The sequence below is a fragment of the Caretta caretta genome, chromosome 10, assembly GCF_965140235.1.
Source record: "Caretta caretta isolate rCarCar2 chromosome 10, rCarCar1.hap1, whole genome shotgun sequence".
In the NCBI taxonomy this organism is placed as follows: Eukaryota; Metazoa; Chordata; order Testudines; family Cheloniidae; genus Caretta; species Caretta caretta.
In genome coordinates this window covers 62,533,194-62,548,575 of record NC_134215.1, presented here as the reverse complement: position 1 = coordinate 62,548,575, position 15,382 = coordinate 62,533,194, and the positions used below count along the sequence as shown (strand labels likewise).

General features: G+C 45.6%; 1 long non-coding RNA gene across 2 annotated transcripts in view; it reads right to left on the bottom strand.

Moving 5' to 3' along the window:
- Positions 1 to 823: 823 nt before the first annotated feature.
- LOC125644124 (uncharacterized) overlaps positions 824 to 15,382 on the bottom strand; it is a 35,890-nt gene continuing 21,331 nt past the window's right edge. For both annotated transcript variants that reach the window (XR_007358909.2, XR_012670237.1), the window contains 3 exons: positions 15,031 to 15,293; positions 12,820 to 12,874; positions 824 to 6,117 (listed from right to left, as the gene is read on the bottom strand). This is a non-coding gene — a long non-coding RNA (uncharacterized LOC125644124). The remainder of the gene's footprint in view (positions 6,118 to 12,819; positions 12,875 to 15,030; positions 15,294 to 15,382) is intronic.

Below are 15,382 nucleotides of genomic sequence, written 5' to 3'. Positions count from 1 at the left end.
ACTTTTTTCTCCTCAAATCTCTTTCAGTGGTAGCAGTCTTAGATGTTCCTTGTAACAATGGTGGGTAAAAAATGTTTAGGCAGAAGGGTGAATGGTAAATTGATGACATCTCTTTAGCTTTTCAAAACGGGTGTGAGGAGCACTCAGTTTCCTTTGCTGCCCATTCCTGACAAATGGGGTCACCCACTACCCCCCAGGAAACGCGCATTGCTCCCCCAAGTCTGCAACTTCATAAAGTAATGCTGTTAAATTATTTTTGTGGCTTTTAGTGTAACCACCTGATGAATGTCTAGGTCATTTTGATGCCTTCAGATAAGATCATGGAAAATTACAAAGAGTTCACCTTTCAGTATCCCCCTGTATCTGTTTGGATCAACAATCTAAGGCAAACAAAATTCAGCAGGCTTTCTGGGCTTGCAACCTCCAGCGCTCCAATAACTCATCTTGGTGTTGTGAAAAACAAATGTGATAGGGTTGGTCTTCCAGAATGGCAATATCTTATCTACTCTGAGTACTCAGCTGGACAAATTCCACTTGGGGAATTATACTTGCAATTTGCCCTGGGGTTCCAACTGGATGGTGTATTCTTCACATTTTGTCTACTAATCATCAGTCACTTTGTACCCCAGAGGCACCTGCATTTCACTAGTGCAATCAACCCTATCCAATCAATTATATATATATATTCAAAGTGCTGTAGGATCTTTTGTTGCTGTGTTCCTCTAACTTAGGGTCAGCTAACTTGGGGTGTGCCTAATCTGTGCGTGCGCGCACACACACACACACACACACACACACACACACACACACACACACACACACACACACACACACACACACACACAGAGGCTCTCACTCAGGTTTGAGCTTCAGCCCCTCTTCTGTCCAAACAAATCAGACTGACGTGGGTCACTAAGCACCTGATAGGGATGCAGGTCAAAGCCAGAGTCCCGCTCTGACTCAGGCCCAAGCCCTGTCATTTTGCTTTGTGGATGCAGCTCAAGCTGCGGAGCCAGGTCAGAAGATCTGCACAGTACAGTATGGACGTGTTAGCATGGCTAAGAGACCCGGGTCCAGTAGTTGTAAAACCCAGGTTTACAGTGCAATGTGGATGCTCAAGCACAGGCTTGGAAACACCCTGTCCCACAGACCAGGTTTACAATACCTATACTGACCCAAGAGTTGAACAGAGGTAATCATATAGCAGAATGGTTGGCTGAACAATCTGAGCCATATACCCTGCCATTTTAAACCCCATTGACTTCAAATGACATGGTTTAACTGAGCCCGGAACTCTGTTTGTGATTTCTGCACAGTACCATAGCAAAGACTCAAGAGCAGGGCCATTTATTTGTCTATTGCTTTTCTCTAGCCCCCTCCATTATAGTATCTGAGCATGGCACAGGTAAATTAGATCAATGTGCCAGGTGGATTCCATGCACTATAAAATGAGGAAGTCCCCTTACTCAGCCAAGCTAGCCAGAATTGTGCTAAATGTCTCAGGTGATGGTTGCTGTTTGCCTGTCTCACACACGTAAACAGCCAAAGCCTTCGCTCTGGACATTTCCCAAACTTTGGAAGCTGAGCACCCTTTCCAGGAAATGAAAATGACACACACCCCCAACCTCCACCCCACTGTGTGTTGTTAAAGTCTGCGTATGCACTGTCATTTACTCATTTTCTGCACCTTTGTACCTTCTTGCCCAATGGGGCAGCCCTTCCCACGCTTTAGGAAACCCTGAGTTAGGATGACATTCACTCTTGTATAAGCTCTGTGCTCCATTTATGCCCTAATCTCTGAGGCCTGAAGCAGTGTGTAGGCCTAGGGCTGGTCTTCTGCACAGGGGTGAATTTCAGTCCTACAGCTTTGCCATATATCCAAAAGAAAAGAATAATAAGACCAGTAAGCTAACAATAGTGGACTGCAGGACACAGTTCTCTTCCTGATTACTGGATTCACTCTCGTTACTTATTTTCCATGTGGAGAGGAAAAAAGAAAACTGTCCTGACCTGGTTTTAATGGGTAATTTGGGAGCACATAACTAGGATTTCTTTCTAAGTGTGCCTCTCTTTCCTGCTATGGCCATGCCGGTGCTATGTATAATCAGCGATGATGGAGAGATGACAAGCTGCAAAGATAAAGAAAACCAAGTTCTGCCTTTACTTTTGCCCCACGCACCCCCATTAAAGCCAGTGGGGTTGCACAGGGTATATGTAAGGGCACAATCTGGCCCACTGTAATCTGTTATATACTTCCAGAAAGAAAAGAAGATCATTTGTATTCAGAAAGTTGAGTCTTCCATGAACATCAGCATAGCTTTTCTTACTCTGAGCATCGTTCATATTTCAACATCAAGGGTCCCCTGTCCCAGGGCCTTTAGTTCAGACTGGGAATCCTTTTTGGGTGCTTTTCCATTTTTTTTTCCTACATAAAAGCGAATCCAGCCATCTCAGATGTATTTTCATCTCAGTCTTTGCTTGTGATAGAGCTGACTTGCAAAACCGATGGTCATGGGCTAACCCAAACATTTCCCAATGAACCCTTCTGATGAAGTAGACAGTCCTTGATCTCAGGTGGGCCCAGACTGAAACCTTACCATAACATGCACCAACTTACACCAAGGGTTGAATGTAGCCTTGGGTCCAATTCTATTTTCACCCAGAGTGACACCACTGAAGACAGGGAAGTTACTCCAAATTTATATTCGTGTTTCTTGAGAGTTCGACTGGGCCCTCAGCATTGGAAAACAGGCACGGGTGCATGGAGGTCTGTGTGTGAGACGTTATATTGATGGGTGTCTCTGTGGTGCCACCACTTTATCTATTTAAAATACATAAGTTAAAACCTTCTTGCACCTTGAGGAGTTCTGCTTTCTCCTGCCCTGGGACTCATTCACTTAGTGCTCTTTGATACTTTCCTAGAAAATAACAGGTCAGGGTAACTCTGGGGTAGTGCAGAACATGTACTTTCCACTCTTCTCACAGGGTGCAATTAGGTAGGGGAGGAGGCCTGTGAGACAACTTCAGAGGTGAGTCTAAGTGAACTGAAAGGACAGTAAATTGGTATAATGTACCCATTCTTGTGATCCTATCAGCATGTATTGCACATCAATACAACTTTGTCTCTAGACTCACTTAGACTTACACCCACCTTTGTGCATTATCTCTGAATACGGACATTACGCCCTCTTTCTGATTTAACTGACACTCATGTAAATTGGGATAATTCCATTGAAGCCAATGGAGTTTCACCAATGCTGAAACTCTGTAAATGAGCTCAAGATCAGGCCTGCTGAATCTGAGAGTAAAGAAGTCTAAATTCTATTGAAGTTCTTATATTGTGCTCACCTCTATGGTATCTGAGTACATAAAGGAGTCTAAATCCATGTCTACACCACACACCCTGTGCTGGCATAGCTTTGCCGGCATACCCCCTAGTGTAGACACAACAGAAGCCAAAGTTCTGCTGGCATAGTAAAACGACCTCCTTCAACAATATTAGTTATGCTGACAGCTGACAGGGGTTGGCTGGGGTGCGTGATTTTTTTTTTTTAAACTCCCCTAGCCTACATAGCTATGCTAGCAAAACTTGATGTGTAAATCAGGCCTAAGATGGTTTGAGGTCAGATGAGGGGGCTTAGGGGAATGGCAAGAAAGGAAACTAAGAGGGGTTGCGTGAAGATCTAGGTTAAAGAAGGGCGTCCCCTACTTTAATTGATTTCCAAATTCTCAGTATGTTTTTTAAACCATGTTACACTCCCTTACACAGCAGTAAGTGGGACTGAGGCTACATCTAGGCGAAGAGCTAGGGCTGTGATTCCCCTGCTTGTGTACACAGACTCATGCTAGCTCTCATCAAGCTAGTGTGCATATAAATAGCAGCCTAACCGCAGTAGCACAAATAGTGTCAGCGGAGGCATGTCTGAGCCCTGCTGAGTACATACCTGCTGGTTTCAGGTGTATTATTGAGCTTGAAATATGAAGCAAAAAAGGGAAGAGAAAGGTGATTATGTAACACTGCTAGCCTACAGACCCACCATGTAAATGATGTCATTCAAACAGGAATTCTGGATTTTCCCTTGATTAACTACAGAGGAGACTAAGAATGATACACAATTTACACTTCCCTTGTCCGCTCAGCCATGTGGCTAGATCAGCAACCAGTCAGCATTTACAAAATCAACCCGAAAAGTCCAAAAATATACATTACAAAGAGAAAAGTGAAAGGGAAGTCTGAAAAATACCCTGTTTGTCAGTGAGTTTCTCTCGTCACCCATTGCTGGTTGTGTCTGTGCATTCATCACCATTAGTGACATGGGTCTTGAGAACGCTTTAGGCCTGACTCTCTTTAACCAAAAGACTGTTCTTGCAACAAAGCAATTCCAGATGCCTTGCCTCCTGGTTGACATTATCTGGTAACCAAAAGAGACTATGTATTTCCTTTGAAATGAGAGATGACATTAAAAATAATCCACATCAATAGTAAAAAGGCAGCCAGCTAGGAGGAATCTTTGTTTTCTGCCAAAATCCAGTCAGCTTTCTGTTACTGAAATACACATAAATGAGTTTCCGGCAAACATACTAACTCAGCAAGAAAGCTGTCTGTAAAATCAGTACACGCAGCAGAAGAAATTTTGGTGACAGCATGATGTGTTTAGTCATAGTCACAAGACAAAAGCACCCAGAAGGAAGTTGTCTTAAACTCTTTATTTACCAAATGCTTCAGAAAGGGTCATTAATATTTTTCCATTCAAAAATTAGGATTATTCTCCTTTGCTTCCACCCATGATTTATATCTAGGATCTTCTGTGATACTCAGCAAATCCTGAAGATTACAACCTTGTCCCCCACATCAAATTACAGTGGATTGGGATTACCTGTTCCCATGTAATCATTGAGCAGTGTATTTGAAGATTGTACCTGAAAATAAAGACTGATGGGATATATTATGGCATCTGTTTTGAAACAGAACTCTTCCATGGAAAATTGATGGGAATTCTGCTTGAAGACTGGTACATCTATACAGTCCCATGCCATTGGAAGATGATGAAGTAACCATAAACAAAAATTTACTTGTGATTAATACCGTGGGTTACCTTGGAAGATTAATTAAAACTCACTTGTTAATTAAAACCAAAGTTAGGGCCCAATCCTGTAAACCTTCCTTGCACTGAATTTGCTTTAGTGACTGCAGGGAGTACCATTTACATAGTACCACACACAAAACCATCCCCTCCAAGGAGACTAGAAACCGGTAAAACGACACCCCCTTTTACATGGATATACTTTTCAAAGGACATTCTTCTCAGACCAACCACGGTTCATTTAAAAAATCATCCTGTGCTAAAGGATTTTTCTCCTCAAGAGTTCAATAAGTGCTTTTTTGCCAAGGCCTCCATTTTTAATGTGAGTAGGTGAGAGGAAATAAGCAAAAATCAAATTGCAACAATCCCAGTAAACAAACTGGTATTTGTCTAGTGCAAGGGGGTCCTTGGTAGCAGGCTGAGTATTGAAGTCAAAGGCTCTATATTCACACTTTCAGTCAGTGATTACATCACTCTCAGTTCCTTATTCCCAGGCATGAGTATGTCACTGCCTGAAACAACAGCCTTTATATGAATAATTAATTATTGCTAAATCACAGAGAGGCCATGCCATTTTTTCAAGACTCAACCCGCTAGTTTGACCTTGTGCCTACTGTAAAAAAGCAGTTCAGGCCTAGCAGATCAAAGCCGCCTGGAAAGCACTGCCTGCTACAGTGTACAAAATCTGCCATATATCGAAAAGCTAATGGACGCCAATGGAGTCACATTGCTTTACATTACGATGGGGAAAATTTACAAACTGCTGTTTGTTACTTCTAGGTTCTAACATGCAGGAAGTTGCTATTTCCATGAAGGGGTGCTCTTTCTAAAACCATCGATTTTTCAAAGGCACTTACCCAGACTGCAGTCAAAGGCCAATAGATGCATTTACTTCCTCAGGCACAAGTACAACTCAGATTTATAGCTTCCCTCTGGTCACTTCCCTCTGTGGTAATTATTAGCCTTGCCTGTCTCCTTCAGGGATGCCTGCCTCTGTTCTGATGGCCCCAGCTCCCTCTCTCCACTCAGGCTTCTTTGCAATGGTTGAAAATTGACAACAAAAGCAAAATAACAACAAAGGAAAGAATTATTGCTAATACTGATAATAAATAGCTCTTCTGTCGCTCTTGTCATCTGCAGCGCTCAAAGTGCTTCACAAAGGAAGACCGTACCATTAGCTCCACTTTACAGCTGGGGAGACCAGGGCACAGAATGATGAAACGACTCAACCAGGGTTACCCAGCAGGCCAGTAGTAGAGCCAGGAATACAACCTAGGCACGCCAGTCACACTCCAGTGTCCTGTTCACTGGGCCACGCGGCACTGCACAAAGTAATTGCGTTAAAAAATACATATTCTGAAATAAAGAGCTCTGCCTATCGTAAGCCGTGGCGTTTACTGCTAATCGCTTTTAATTTGTAAGGTGCCCTCCAGCCAAGGATTTTAATAACAGATGTCGGAAAAGGGCTGCAAGCCAAATGTCAAGCAGTTCAGCCAGTGGGTGTGTTCAGTTGAAAGCCTGGTTTCCAAAAAAGCGTCAGGTACACACACTGGGCCTGGCTCTCCCTCCACTCACACCAGTTTTAAACCAGTGTAACTCTTGGGGCTTTAAGAGGGCTACTTCTGATTTACACCTATCTGAGCAAGTGAACCAAACCCCTCTCTAAATTGGCTTTGTCAGGTCATTTTAAACCCTAAGTGTGCTGTCTTATGGCTCAACCTTGCAAGGGGTTGAGAATCTCTCAGGAGGGGCTGAGAACTCGCAGTTCCCTCTGGCTTCAGTGGCAGTTGGGAGCACTCAGCACTGTCCAAATGCTTTGTGGTTCCTCCTAACCACTCTTGGAGTCCCTGCAAGCACTCTCCCATGCTCCGCTCCCCTGGAATGCATGGTTTCTCTCCCAGCACTCTCATGTTTCCCCCAGCATTGGTGATCCTGGGGATTCACTGTCCTGAACAAACAATGCTGTTCCTATGCATCTAGGAGAGCGGAGTGCTCTGACCTGGCCAGGTTCTGAAATACCTGTGCACACACTATGCCCAAAGGGATTTCCTTCCGGATAGAGGTTCAGGCCCAATAAGAATGTTCAATCTGTGCCTGATGACCATATGGCTGTTCTATTGTAATCAATGCTTTTAATTTCTAGAGCAGCAGAGCAAAGCAGCAGCTCTGGTATAAAATCCAGTGCATTTTACATTAGATGCAAATACAGACTTTTTTGTTTGGTTCCAGGAAGAAACTAGCTACAAAGAATATTTTGCATCAGGCTAGACTTGTGCTTAGCTTCACTTTGCATTCCTAGCTTGGTGGCCTGACTGCTCACAAGCAGGTTGTCCTATTTGTTTCTGACTGTGTTTATTTATTTTGGGGTTAATACACATAGACACCTCAAGGCAGAGCTGTAGATCAATTGCAATTACTGTACTATTGATTCTTTTTCATCCAAGTGACCCCAAAGACTTTCTGTTGTGTGTTGACTCTGCCTCCACTTTGTTAGCAACACTTTTAGCTCTGAGGTTTTCTTCCAGACAAACAGGTTTGGTAAATAGTGACACTTCATATTTTTAAACTGAATTATCAGGAACAGAGTGTGGTCAGGTTTGGAAAAACTAAGTACCTCAACACATTGGGGTGCGGTGTGGCAGGTAAGTTGTTCTGCTCTATGTGCCACTACTGACATAATGCATGATTAGACTGTCATAATTTCTGAATCATTCTCTAATTCAGTGGTTCCCAAACTTATTCCACCGCTTGTGCAGGGAAAGCCCCTGGCGGGCCGGGCTGGTTTGTTTACCTGCCGCGTCCGCAGGTTCGGCCAATTGCAGCTCCCAGTGGCCACAGTTCGCCGTCCCAGGCCAATGGGAGCTGCTGGAAGTGGCGGCCAGTACATCCCTTGGCCTGCACCACTTCCAGCAGCCCCCATTGGCCTGGAGCAGCGAACTGTGGCCACTGGGAGCTGTGATTGGCCGAACCTGCGGACGCGGCAGGAAAACAAACCGGCCCGGCCCGCCAGGGGCTTTCCCTGCACAAGCGGTGGAACAAGTTTGGGAACCACTGGTCTAACTGATGCTACCGTGTTGTTGGCAGGAGTACTTGCTTTTGGAAAGTGGTACTTTTGGGAGTCACATCAGAGCTTGCTGTTTGGTTATGGTGGTGCACAGATTGGTATTAGTTCACTCCAGTGGCAACCCCACATGGCAGTAAGAAATATACAATTTGGGACTTAAACAACATTTTAAAAACTCATGCAAACACTCAAAATCTCCAATGCTCTACTTACTAAAGAGAGAAAAATTGTTACTTTTTTCTTTTACTCTATAAATTTAAACTATTAAACCAATTTAAATCTAAAAGGCTGAATTGTGTTAAATGTGTTTTAATGTCTTTTATCTGTTTTGCAGCACCTATCTTTGATTTAAGGGATCAAATCTTCTCTGTTACATGGATGCTTCTTCCATGGACCCATGTAACCAAAAGCACATTCCAGCCCCCAAACTATCAATCAACAAAATTTTCATGCCAATTTAAAAAATAATCCCTCATGTTGCCAGAAGTGCCCATATATCACCACTGACCAAACCTGCAAGACCATAAGCCCCTCGTTTCATTCAGCCAGACTGAGCACGCCTTCACTGCATGGCCTCTAGACATCCCACCCTGCACAAAAGTCTCTCACAAGCTAAACCAGGGTTCAGATGCATCAGAACACATACAGGAGACTTCCAAGAAATACCAAGGGATTATGCTGGCGACTCAGTGAGTGACACACTGTCCTCTGAGCCAGAGCCATGGCAAGGGAGTGCGGGCAAATTGGGTTGATTCATGATGGGCCAGTGAACTGAGGCTGCCCTTTTGTGCTCTGGAATCTAAGCTGTCATTTAAAAACAAATCAACAACAGGAATTAGGTCTCTCACCCTCATGCCTGTGGAAGAGAAACTTCAATTGATGAGTGAAATGTAAACCAATGCAGTGATATGTCTGCTCCTCTAGCCAGGCTGAAGCTGCGCTATGAGAGGGATGTGACCTTTTCCCTAAGCCTTTCAGTGGATTGTCATGGATTCAGTGGATTGCAGTGGACTGACTCATTTCAGCTGCTGCCTATATGTTATACCCATACAGGCAAACAAACCCATTGCAAACTTCTGAGCAGGTGCTGCTGAGGAGGGGACCAAGTCTTACTTCTCTCCACATGTGAATACCCAGCCCCATGGAGAGAACTGTTAATTATCATCGTTATGTATTTGTTTTACAATAGGAGCTAGGAGCTCTAGTCATGGACCAGGACTCCATTGTGCTAGGCCCAATGCCATGGAGCGAGGGATGGCGCTAGGCCCACCTCTTACCCGCTAGAGGAGGAGAAACATGGATGGAAGCTTCCCTCTGCACATGGATTCAGGGGGGAGCAGCTGGCCCTTTCTTTCAAAAGCAAAAGATCTTCTGCTGGAAGTTGCCACAGCAGTGAAAAACAGTGCAATTATTTACGTCCGTTTAGTAACTAGCCCTTCACCTTCTCTACTGCCAGCGCTCAGGGTTAGTCCATTTCACGCTGCAGTCCCAAATTCGAAAGAACGCGTGTGCCCCAGCTGTGCTCTGTGCCAGAGCTAAGGAGGGCTGGCAGGAGGAGAAAGGACACCACAGGACACGCCTCTGCCATTCCAGCTCCTCCTCACTCTGCAGAGCGGTGTCATTTGCAATGCAGCACTTACTGAGGGACTAGCTGATGTTTACACAACCCCATGTATGTTTTCCCCTCCTCGGCAGAGGAGATTCAGCCGTCTAATTGCTGGCCTCTACTGGCCTGTTTCTAATCTGGACCCGAGTGCACATTTTACTGGAAAGTCTTGCAGCAGGCTCTTTGCTTTGAACACAGAAATAGCTGTGGTGATGGCTGTGGCGGGACTTGTCAAAGCATGTTAGACAGATAATTGCCTTCACTAGTTGATTTCTGAGAAATAATCCACATTCATAGAAACATCTAGCTTCTGCTTTCTCTATCGCTCGGTGACCAGCAATGGACCAAAAAAAGATCATTTTGCTACATATAAATTGCCTGGGTGTCAGTGTGGTCCATGGAGCAGAAATACACTGCAGAGCCTCATGCTTACCCATTTGCTGAACTGCAAGAATATCTGTTTCCTGAGGAGTGTTTTTTTAAACCTGGCTCACACAGGGATTATGACAGTCACTGTAGTTTATGTTCCCAATGAAAGTTATTTAGTTCCAGAAATATTCATGGCCAGATTTTCAGCCTATCTTGGACCAATCTCTGTTTGCATGCTTGCTTTTCACACTAAACTGTCCCCAGTGTGTGCCCTGTGCTCTGTGAACTGCACTTTTAAACACAGAAGTCTGCCTTGGGGAGGCAAGGCTGTGAAGGGGCTCAACATGGAGCAACATACAGCGTGAACGACATGCTCTGTTCTCTCACTCATGAGAGAGAATTTACGTTCTCAAATTGTTGGAGGCTTTATGGGGTTTTTTGAGCTGGGGGTGGGGGAAGTTGGTAGAACGGAATCAAAGCAGAAAAGTGAAGGAATTAAATAAAATCCCCTTTTGATTTCAGGGGAATTTTATTTAAGGGGGATTCCGGTTTATACTGTTGCAGCCATGTCCTGAAGTGCATCTAGCAAATAACCCACATGCCTCATTAATGGGATCAGGAGATTATTAAGCTCAAAATTGTTACTATACTGAAAGCTTTAATTAAAATATTCACATTTTAAATTAAAGAGGAAAGAAACTACTGGTCTGGCTCTGTACAGCCATGCCGAGGCACACACACAAACCCTTACGCTCTCATCTGCCTGTGCAAAGACATCCCACAATTGCCTTCATCATACTTAGCAGCTTGCCCCTCCCCACCGCCTTGCCAGCCTCTCCCCACCTGGCTTCCATCGATTTTGCTGAAGGAGTGGCTCTGCACAGGGAATACCCTCACATCCAAGAGCTAGCAGGGCAGGGAACCTTGGCAGCCCTTTGAGAGCACTGCGAGGTTCAGGGGAGAGCAAGGAGGATTGCTAGGAAGAAATGGGATCCACCTAATGAAGAGAGGGAAGAGTATCTTCGTAGGTAGGCTGGCTAACCTAGTGAGGCGGGCTTTAAACTAGGTTCGCTGGGGGACGGTGACCTAAGTGGGGAAGTGGGATACCAGGAGGAAACACAAGGAGGAGGGTAAAACATGGGGGGCCTCCTGATTCATACTGAGAAAGCAGGGCAATTGGCTAGTTATCTTAGATGTCTGTACACGAACACAAGAAGCCTGGGAAACAAGCAGGAAGAATTGGAAGTCCTGGCACAATCAAGGAACACTGATGTTATTGGAATAACAGAGACTTGGTGGGGTAGCTCACACGGCTGGAGCACTGTCATGGATGGGTATAAACTGTTCAGGAAGGACAGGCAGGGGAGGAAAGGTGGAGGAGTTGCACTGTATGTAAGAGAGCAGTATGATTGCTCAGAGCTCCAGTATGGAACTGGAGAAAAGCCTGTTGAGAGTCTTTGGGTTAAATTTAGAAGCGAGAGCAACAAGGGTGATGTCATGGTAGGCGTGTGCTATAGCCCACCAGACCAGGAGGATGAGGTAGATGAGGTTTTCTTCAGACAATTAACTGAAGTTTCCAGAACATAGGCTCTGGTTCTAATAGGGGACTTCAGTCACCCTGATATCTGCTGGGAGAGCGATACAGCAGTGCACAGACAATCCAGGAAGTTTTTGGAGAGGGTTGGGGACAATTTCCTGGTGCAACTAATGGAGGAACCAGCCAGTGGCCCCTCTCCTCTTGACCTGTTGCTTACAAACAGGGAAGAATTGGTAGGGGAAGTAGAAGTGGGTGGCAACCTGGGCAGCAGTGACCATGAGATGGTTGAGTTCAGGATCCTCACAAAAGGAGGAAAGGAGAGTAGCAAAATGCGGACCCTGGACTTCAGAAAAGCAGACTTTGACTTCCTTAGGGAACTGATAGGCAGGATCCCCTGAGAGGCTAATGTGAGGGGGAAAGGAGTCCAGGAAAGCTGCCTGTATTTTAAAGAAGCCTTATTGAGGGCGCAGGAACCAACCATCCCGATGTGCAGAAAGAATAGCAAATATGGCAGGCGACCAGCTTTGCTTAACAGTGAAATCTTCGGTGAGCTTAAACACAAAAAGGAAACTTACAAGAAGTGGAAACTTGGACAGATGACTAGTGAGGAGTACAAAAATATTGCTTGAGCGTGCAGGGGTGTAATCAGGAAGGCCAAAACACAACTGGAGTTGCAGCTAGCAAGGGATGTGAAGGGTAACAAGAAGGGTTTCTACAGGTATGTTAGCAACAAAAAAAAAGGTCAGGGAAAGTGTGGGACCCTTAATGAATGGCGGAGGCAACCTAGTGACAGATGATGTGGAAAAAGCTGAAGTACTTAATGCTTTTTTTGCCTTGGTCTTCACAGACAAGGTCAGCTCCCACACTGCTGTCCTGGGCAACACAGTATGGGGAGGAGGTGAGTAGCTGTCAGTGGTGAAAGAACAGTTTAAGGACTATTTAGAAAGGCTGGACATGCACAAGTCCATGGGTCCAGCTCTAATGCATCCGAGGGTGCTGAGGGAATTGGCTGATGTGATGGCAGAGCCATTGGCCATTATCTTTGAAAACTCGTGGCGTTCGGGGGAGGTCCCCGACGATTGCAAAAAGGCAAATATAGGCCCTTCTTTTAAAAAGGGAAGAAGGAGAACCCAGGGAACTACAGACCGGTCAGCCTCACCTCAGTCCCTGGAAAATTCATGGAGCAGGTCCTCAAGGAAACCATTCTGAAGCACCTGGAGGAGAGAAAGGTGATCAGGAACAGTCACCGTGGATTCACCAAGGGCAAGTCACGCCTGACCAATCTGATTGCCTTGTATGATGAGATAACTGGCTCTGTGGATATGGGGAAAGCAGTGAACATGATATACCTTGACTTTAGCAAAGCTTTTGATACAGTCTCCCACAGTACCAGCAAGTTAAAAAAGTATGGATTGGATGAATGGACTATAAGGCCGATAGAAAGCTGGCTAGATTGTCAGGCTCAATGGGTAATGATTAACGGCTCAATGTCTAGTTGGCAGCCGGTATCATGCAAATAGTGTTTCCTAATATCCAACCTAGACCTCCCCCAGAGTACTCCAGAGGTCGGTCCTGGGGCCGGTTTTGTTCAACATCTTTATTAATGATCTGGATGATGGGATGGATTGCACCCTCAGCAAGTTCACAGATGACACTAAGCTGGGGGGAGAGGTAAATATGCTGGAGGGTAGGGATAGGGTCCAGAGTGACCTAGACAAATTGGAGATTGGGCCAAAAGAAATCTGATGAGGTTCAACAAGGACAAGTGCAAAGTCCTGCACTTCGGATGGAAGAATCCCATGCACTGCTACAGGCTGGGGACCGCCTGGCTAAGTGGCAGTTCTGCAGAAAAGGACCTGGGGATTGCAGTGGACGAGAAGTTGGATATGAGTCAGCAGTGTGCCCTTGTCGCCAAGGCGGCAAACGGCATTTTGGGCTGCATTAGTAGGAGCATTGCCAGCAGATTGAGGGAAGTGATTATTCCCCTCTATTCGGCACTGGTGAGGCCACATCTGGAGTATTGTGTCCAGTTTTGGGCCCCCCAGTACAGAAAGGATGTGGACAAATTGGAGAGAGTCCAGCGGAGGGCAACGAAAATGATCAGGGGGCTGGGCCACATGACTTACGAGGAGAGACTGAGGGAACTGGGCTTGTTTAGTCTGCAGAAGAGAAGAGTGAGGGGGGATTTGATAGCAGCTTTCAACTACCTGAAGGGGGGTTCCAAAGATGATGGAGCTCAGCTGTTCTCAGTGGTGGCAGATGACAAGACAAGGAATAATGGTCTCAAGTTACAATGGGGGAGGTCTAGGTTGGATATTAGGAAACACTATTTCACTAGGAGGGTAGTGAAGCACTGGAATGGGTTACCTAGGGAGGTGGTGGAACCTCCATCCTTAGAGATTTTTAAGGCCCGGCTTGACAAAGCCCTGGCTGGGATGATTTAGTTGGGGTTAGTCCTGCTTTGAGCAGGGGGTAGGACTAGGTGACCTCCTGAGGTCTCTTCCAACCCCAATCTTCTGTGATTCTAAGAGCTTGAGTCTGCTCTAACATCAGTAGCAAACTGCCCATTGATTTCAACACACTGAGCCTGAAGGAAGACATTGAGTTCCAAGGATATTTTAAGCTGGGTCCTTTTCATAGCTGCAGTGTGTAGGAATAGACACTATCCTTTTAAAAAGCTTGTGAGCCCTCTAGTAGTGCTCACTGTGTTCTATGTTTTAGAAGCTGCCAGAACCCAACCAGCATGTACAGGTAGATAGACCTTGCACAGAGCAAGTATTCAGTAAACGGTGTTATTTGGACTCCACTGTACCTGCGTGGCTCCTTCACATCACGTTTACTGTGCAAAGAGCGAATGACACAAGAATAAGCCCTATCTTTTGCTTTCAGGTATTTTCACCTTCCTTTCTAGGTGCATTCTGGGCATGTGCCTAGTCATCTGAGGGGCGAGGGAGGTGGCTGTGTTGCTGGCAGACAGCGTGATCATTCTGAGCAAAGGAGCCTGTCAAAGCAGAACTATTTGTATGGGCACAGTATGGTTATTGAGGAATAAATGTGGTGAGCACGCAACTCCTGCTTACTCTGGCTGGCTGGTAGGCAGTGTAGCCATCAGGGTGCAGGAGTTTGCATGCTGTAAGATCATTGCAAAGTCAGACGCCCAGAGTTCAGGGAACTGCCTATCTGATGATAACTGCACAGTTATGGGTAGGTGAGAGCAGAATGTTACCGGCATGCTGCTGGGCTGGGACAATTCCACTTCAGTGTAATGGGTGGTAACTTCTAGTGGGATTTCATTCATTTTGTGCTTTCATGAGCAAAGCTGCAGCAAACAGCTAAATGGAAACACGGGTGGAAAATGGGTTTGACTCACCTCCACTGGTGCTGTATCGCCCTGGCCAGCAGGGGTCAGCTCACTCCAGAGGGTGGCAGGCAGTGTTTGCCTGGCTTCCCCTCCATTCTGAGGTTCTGCCTTGGTGTCTGCCTCTGAAACATGAACAAGGCAAGGTTTGGAATACTGTCTGCTCCAAATTGAGCGGATCTCTCTCTTCTCCTCTTTGGCTGGTAGCTATGACTTCATATGCTGGCTGCTCCTTGCAGCTGGCCCAGAAGATCAGGGAGGCCAGAACTCCATTCCTAGAGAGCAAGTGGGAGGAGGAGGTCAGTTTCTGCAGCTCTCCTGAATGGTATGGCCATCCACTACATTTCAACCCAAACCTCTCCAG